The sequence below is a fragment of the Solanum lycopersicum genome, chromosome 7 (genome assembly GCF_036512215.1).
Source record: "Solanum lycopersicum chromosome 7, SLM_r2.1".
Classification (NCBI taxonomy): Eukaryota; Viridiplantae; Streptophyta; class Magnoliopsida; order Solanales; family Solanaceae; genus Solanum; species Solanum lycopersicum.
Window position 1 is genome coordinate 1,788,351 of NC_090806.1, and position 6,165 is coordinate 1,794,515.

A 6,165-nucleotide genomic window follows, 5' to 3' on the forward strand; every position below is an offset into this window, starting at 1 on the left:
AGCTATTACGGATAAAAGATTGGCAACACATTACGAGGGAACAGCAATATAACTTGTATGCAAAAAGGTTCCATATACAAGCAAAAAAAAAATATACTTTCTTTAGCAAAAGGAGGCTCAGATACATGTATGATAAGGCAAAAGAGAAGTCAACCACGCCATGGCTGCAAAACATTGGTTGCGTGTGTGAGAGAGGAGAACTCTTATCACAGGTAGCATAATGCCAGGTAGACACTTTTTGCGATCACAGCCATACTGGATTGCCACGCCAAGATACGGATTGGATCGTCTCCATGCCCAACTGGATAGCCCAGATTTAGAAAAAGTTATCATCACTGCCTTTTTATGAGTTTCCAAAGCCATAAAGGAGACAGACTGAAGAATCAAGGAAACTGAAGTAGTATAGTTTTGTGTTTGGTTTTTGAGTATGTATATCACAACAACAGGACCCAAAGAAACCAAGAAACTGAAGTGGAATATATTTTCTCTTTTTTCTTTTCTTAAGGGCTGTTGGTTTGTTGAGAAGGGTAGAATCATAGGCAAAGTAGAGAGGAGCAACCACCCTTGAAAGAAATCCCATACTCTCTGCTGCCTCATACTCGTCATTCCTGCTAAAAGAAGGAAGTTCGTTTAGATTAGAGCTTCTGACTGACGAGACGTCACAAGTCTGCATTTAAGAGAATTTAGCAACTTTTAACTGCAATAATGTCCAAATGCCTACTTATGTTCTTCAACAAATTGTGGCTCAGATGTATGTAATGATATGGCAAAAGAGAAGCCTGTCTCGCCATGGCTGCAAAACACCGACTGCATGAGAGAAAGAGAAGCTCTCAACAGGCCAAACCGGGTTGCCACGCCAAGATACGGGTCGGTTCATCTCAATGTTCCATGATCAGCCCAGAACTAGAAGATACATAAGCATCATCATAGCCCCTTTCTGTAGCAGAATGCATCGTAATGGAACACTTTCCAGTTTTACACTAACAATAAGAGAAAACGGGAAGAAATATGCAAAGAGCTAAGAGAAGACAGACTGAAGATCTGAAGGCGGCGTAATTGTTGTGGTAAACTTGAAAATTGGGGAAATTTCATCCAGAAAACCAGAAACTGAAGTACTATGTTGCTCTTTTTTTCTCTTAAAGGCTGTTGGTTTGTTGAGAAGGGGAGAATCATAGGCAAAGCAGACAGGGGCAACCACCCTTGAAAGAAATCCCATACTCTCTGCAGCCTCATTCTCTCTATTTCTGGGCAAACCTAATAGATGGAATTTGCTTATATGAGAGCTTAAAACGAGAAGACCTCGATATCTCCCACTTTGATCATAGTAAAGGGGCAAATTTGATCATTTTCCCTTTTTTCTTTAGCAAATTGAGGCTCAGATTTGTGTAATGACGAGGAAAAAGAGAAGCCAACCATGCCATGGCTGCAACGCACGATTGCATGTGTGAGTTATGCGTCTCAATTACAGGCCATACCGTGTTGTCATGCCAAGGTACGGGTTGGGTACTCTCCATGCCCGAAATCTTGCTAGCCCAGAAATCATCACTGCCTCTTTAATAGTTTTCATAGTCATTTTATAGTTGTTGTTGTATAGTTGTGTATATTCCCTTATGACATATGTTTAAGGGTGCAAACTGCAAATAAACCCAGAAACTCAATTGTACTCTCTCTGTCTCTTTCTTTTGAAGGGCTGTTGGTTTGTTTTGAGAAATGAAGAATCACAAGTAAAGCATAGAGAGAAGGCCAACCACCCTTGATAGAAATCCCATACTCTCTGCTGCCTCATTCTTGCCTTTTTTAGGCTGACCTAACAAAAGGGAATTCACAAGACTTCAAGCATCTTTCGGCTAATTCTTTCTCCTGAGGCTCAAGTTTGTTATAAAACCAGAGAAAAGGAGACAAAGCAATCGCCATGGCTGGAGACCTCAGTTGTTAAGTGGAATACCTTTACTGGGTAGCCCCGCCAAGATACGTGCAGCTCCAATGCCCAACCCAACTCTATACAACTTCATTTGTTATTATCACAGCCTCATCCTATAATTAAAAACTAGCAAGGGTACATAGACCATACCCCGATCCTTTGTGGGGGACAAGAGAAGTTGTTTCCAACAGAGCTCAGCTCAAGAAAATTACAGTCCAGAACCTAAATGATGGAAGAAAGAAAACAACAGAAACTAGTGTGTACTTCATCTCTCTCTTTCTCTTTTTTAAGGGCTGTTGGTTTGTTCAAAAATGGAAGAATCATAGGCAAAGCAGAGAAAAGGGCAACCACCCTTGAATAGAAATCCCATTACTGTCTCTGCTGCCTCATTATGAGCTAACCAATCAAAAAGGGCTCACAAGTGATTACTTGCAAAAACGGAAACAGGTCTTTTTCTTGAGGCTCAGATCTGTGAGATAAAATCAAGCAAAAAGGAGACAAAGCAACCACCATGGCTGCAGATCTCAGTTAGCAAAACAATGGAAATGCCTTACCGGATCGCCCAGCCAAGATATGTGCAAGCTCCAACAGGCCCGACCCAACATTAGACAACTTCATTTGTCATCATCACAGCCTCATAGGAAGGAGGAGACGGTATATTTTATAGCCCAACAGCACATAATATAAGCCAGAAACCCAAAAACGCTCGAAATACATGTGATTAGACCTTTTTCAACTATGGTGGTTTTGGTGAAACTTTGAAAAGGAAATCATCAGCGGAAGAACAGAGAGAGGACAACCACCATTAAAGACTCCCCAATGCCTCTCCGTCGCCTCGTTTGTTCGTCTAGAGTTGCAGAACACACTTACTTTAGGTCATTTTTTGCCCAACTGCCTAAACAGTCTTTTAGCTTAAGAGGAAAAAAATGTTTGATTCTTCTTTCACAAACAACAATCTTCATTGCCTCTAAAAAGTGGAACAGAGGGAGTAATAAATCAATCAATTAAGGGTGGTTTTGCAATTGGAAACACTTCTATTTGAAAGATCATTGGCAGCAGAGAATGACAGAGAGGGGCAAAACCACCCATGGAAACTCCCGAGAGCTCTGTTTTAACCGCAACCTCAGATTTATACAAAGATGAGTTTCCCGAAAATGAGGCTCAGGTCTGTGTTACATCCAGGGCAAAAACAGATCCAACGACGCCATGGCTGCAAAAATCACCAGAAAATCTGGGGTTATGCCCAGCCAAGATACGAGCCGGATAATCTCAAATGTCCGATTAATAAGCTCATAAGGAAATGAAAGGTTGCTAAAATCATCATCGCCTGTGTAAATCCGTCAATCATACTAGCATAACTTGTATCTAAACCGAACGAATCAATAACAACTAGCTTGGATGGTTATTTCCCATTGTATTGTATTGTTACTTTAGATAACGGGTCCACATATTATAGGTCTTCCGAAAATAAATCATATCGATATCAGTCATTTTTTCCACTGGCCCAAGCTTGGGCAGGAGAAAATATTATTTGAGAAAGCAAATTTATTTATCGAGTACCAATTTAGAGAGGTATTTACTGTAGTTTATATTCTCGGAGTCCTTGAAATAGAGAGCATTTAGTAGTGAGTATTTTAACTTCTCCTGAAAAGGGTGTGAATTCAATATCTCCCACATTTATCATGGAATACATATTGCCCCTCATGCATGGTGAAGTGGTAAATTTGACCCTTTTCCCTATTTTCTCAAGCAAATTGAGACTCAGATTTGTGTTCTGATAAGGCAAAAGAGAAGTCAACCACGCCATGGCTGCAACACACGATTGCATGAGCGAGTTATGGGTCTCAATTACAGGCCATATCGGGTTGCCACACCAAGATACGCGGTGGGTAATTTCCATGCCCGAAATTTAGATAGCCCAGAAATCATCACTGTCTCTCTAATAGTTTTCATAATCATGCGGTTTTTTTAGTATAGTTATGCGCATTGCCTTGTGAAAGAAACCATGAAACTCAAGTGTATCTCTGTCTCTTTCTTTTTTTAAGGGAAGTTGGTTTGTTTTGAGAAATGGAGAATCATAGGCAAAGCATAGAGAGAAGGGCAACCACCCTTGATAAAAATCCCATACTCTCTATTGCCTCATTCTTGATCTTGCCTTTTTTAGGCTAACCTAACAAAAGGTAATTCACAAGACTTCAAGGTCTTTCAGCCTTTCTCCTGAGGCTCAGATTCATTATAAAACTAGGCAAAAGGAGACAAACCAACCGCCATGGCTGCAAAACAGAATGCCTTTCTGGCTACCACACCAAGATACGTGCAGCTCCAATGCTCAACCCAACTCTGTACAACTTCATTTGTTATCATCACAGCATCATCCTATAATTAAAAGCTAGCAATGGTACCCTGGTCCTTTTTGGGGACTAGAGAAGTTTCCAATAGACTCACCTCAATAAAATCACCTCCCAGAACCTAAATGACTGGAAGAAAAAACAACAGAAACTAGTGTGGATCCATCTTTTTCTCTTTCTCTTTTTTAAGGGCTGTTGGTTTGTTTAGAAAATGGAAGAATCATAAGCAAAACAGAGAGAAGGGCAACCACCCTTGATTAGAAATCCCATAATTCTCTCTGCTGCCTCATTCTGAACTAATCTAACAAAAAAGGGTTCACAAATAATTACTGAAATGATTTTTTCTTTTTGAGACTCAGATCTATAAGATAAAATCAAGCACAAAGAGACGAAGCAATCGCCATGGCTGCAGACCTCAGTTTGCAAAACAATAAAAATGCCTTACCGGGTCGCCCCGCCAAGATACGTGCAGCTGCAATACCTGACCAAAATCCATTTGTCATCATTACAGCATCAACAAGTGAAGAAGCAGAAGCAGTTTTCAAAAGGGTCTTTTTCTATAGGTTCAGATCTGCAACACAAGATCGAGGGAAAAAGGAGACAAAGCAACCACCATGGCTGCAGACCTCAGTTAGCAAAACAATGGCTCCAATATGCCTGACCCAACTCTAGAAAACTTCATTTGTCATCATCACAGCCCGAAGAAGGAGAAGTAGTATAGTGTGCTTAAATTCAGTTAATATGGAGTATAATATTAGCTAAACAACACACAATTTAAGCCAATCCAAACAAACCATCGGCTGAAGAACAGCGAGAGGGCAACCACCATTAATAACTCCCCAATGCCTCTCTCGTCGTCCAGAGTTTCATTAACACAAACTTTGATTTAGTACATGTAGTATCTTCCTGTTACATTTCTACTTTAGTCACATTTCTATTTTAAAATTATACCTAATAAATTTTGATAATGCATATTTTCACTTTTAGAATTCAAAGTTAGCAAATAGATATAGCAATCGTTCGGAGCTCATTAATAATCATACAGATGTTTGTCTTTCTTTTGTTCATAGTTTGATATTCTGAACAGTAAATAGATATCTTTTATACTTTTTAATGTTCGATAAGTAAGCAAAATTGTTTTACCAATAGTAATGGAATGAGGTAGGAAGAAGGGGTTCAATGGTGGGTGGAGTGTAGTATGGTCAAGTGGCGGAAATATTGGAAGGAGACGATCAACTTGAAATATTTTTTATAAAACTTGTTTTCCCTACTTTCGTTAGAGAATTGACTTGCTTCCATTTTTTCAACATAAGTAAATGAAGGTTTAGATTGGTCCATATCCTTGGTTACAAAAGTCTAGTAATGTAGTCATTCTTAGAAGCCTTGGTCACTACCTACAAGCTATCTGTGTTCTTTGATAAGAGAGCGAGTTGAGCTGAGGTTTTTACGGATGAAGAACACCTGAATCAGTAAGCTAGAGAGTAACAACTTGAAGATTACTACACTAAGAACAGCTTGGTTCTATTCATCGGTTAAATAACTTAGCATGACAGCCTAGACACGACTATTTACCGGTGAGCAAGGAACGAATGCCACCATTTCCATGATAGCATAAAACTATTAACATTCAGATATTGCTAAAAACTGCCCATCACAATGCTGCCTAATTCATATTCTCCAGTGTTCTAATCTCGACGAATTATTCTCGGTTGAGTAATCAACTAGGCTCAGATATGTCACAAAATCGGGAAAATGAAAGGGATACCGCCATAGCTGCAAACCAGAATAGCATACAACAACAATCTAGTTGGATAAGCTAAATGAATTCCTAATATCCCTTCCACTCAATTACGTCCCAATAGTCGTTACACCATTTACAACACAGTTTAGTTATCC

At 39.6% G+C, this 6,165-nt stretch overlaps 1 long non-coding RNA gene across 1 annotated transcript; it reads right to left on the reverse strand.

Moving 5' to 3' along the window:
• Positions 1-30: 30 nt before the first annotated feature.
• LOC101260738 (uncharacterized) lies at positions 31-1,552 on the reverse strand. The gene is made up of 2 exons (XR_011210703.1): positions 722-1,552; positions 31-608 (listed from the first exon to the last, which is right to left on the reverse strand). It is a non-coding gene; the product is annotated as an uncharacterized lncRNA (long non-coding RNA).
• Positions 1,553-6,165: the final 4,613 nt, after the last annotated feature.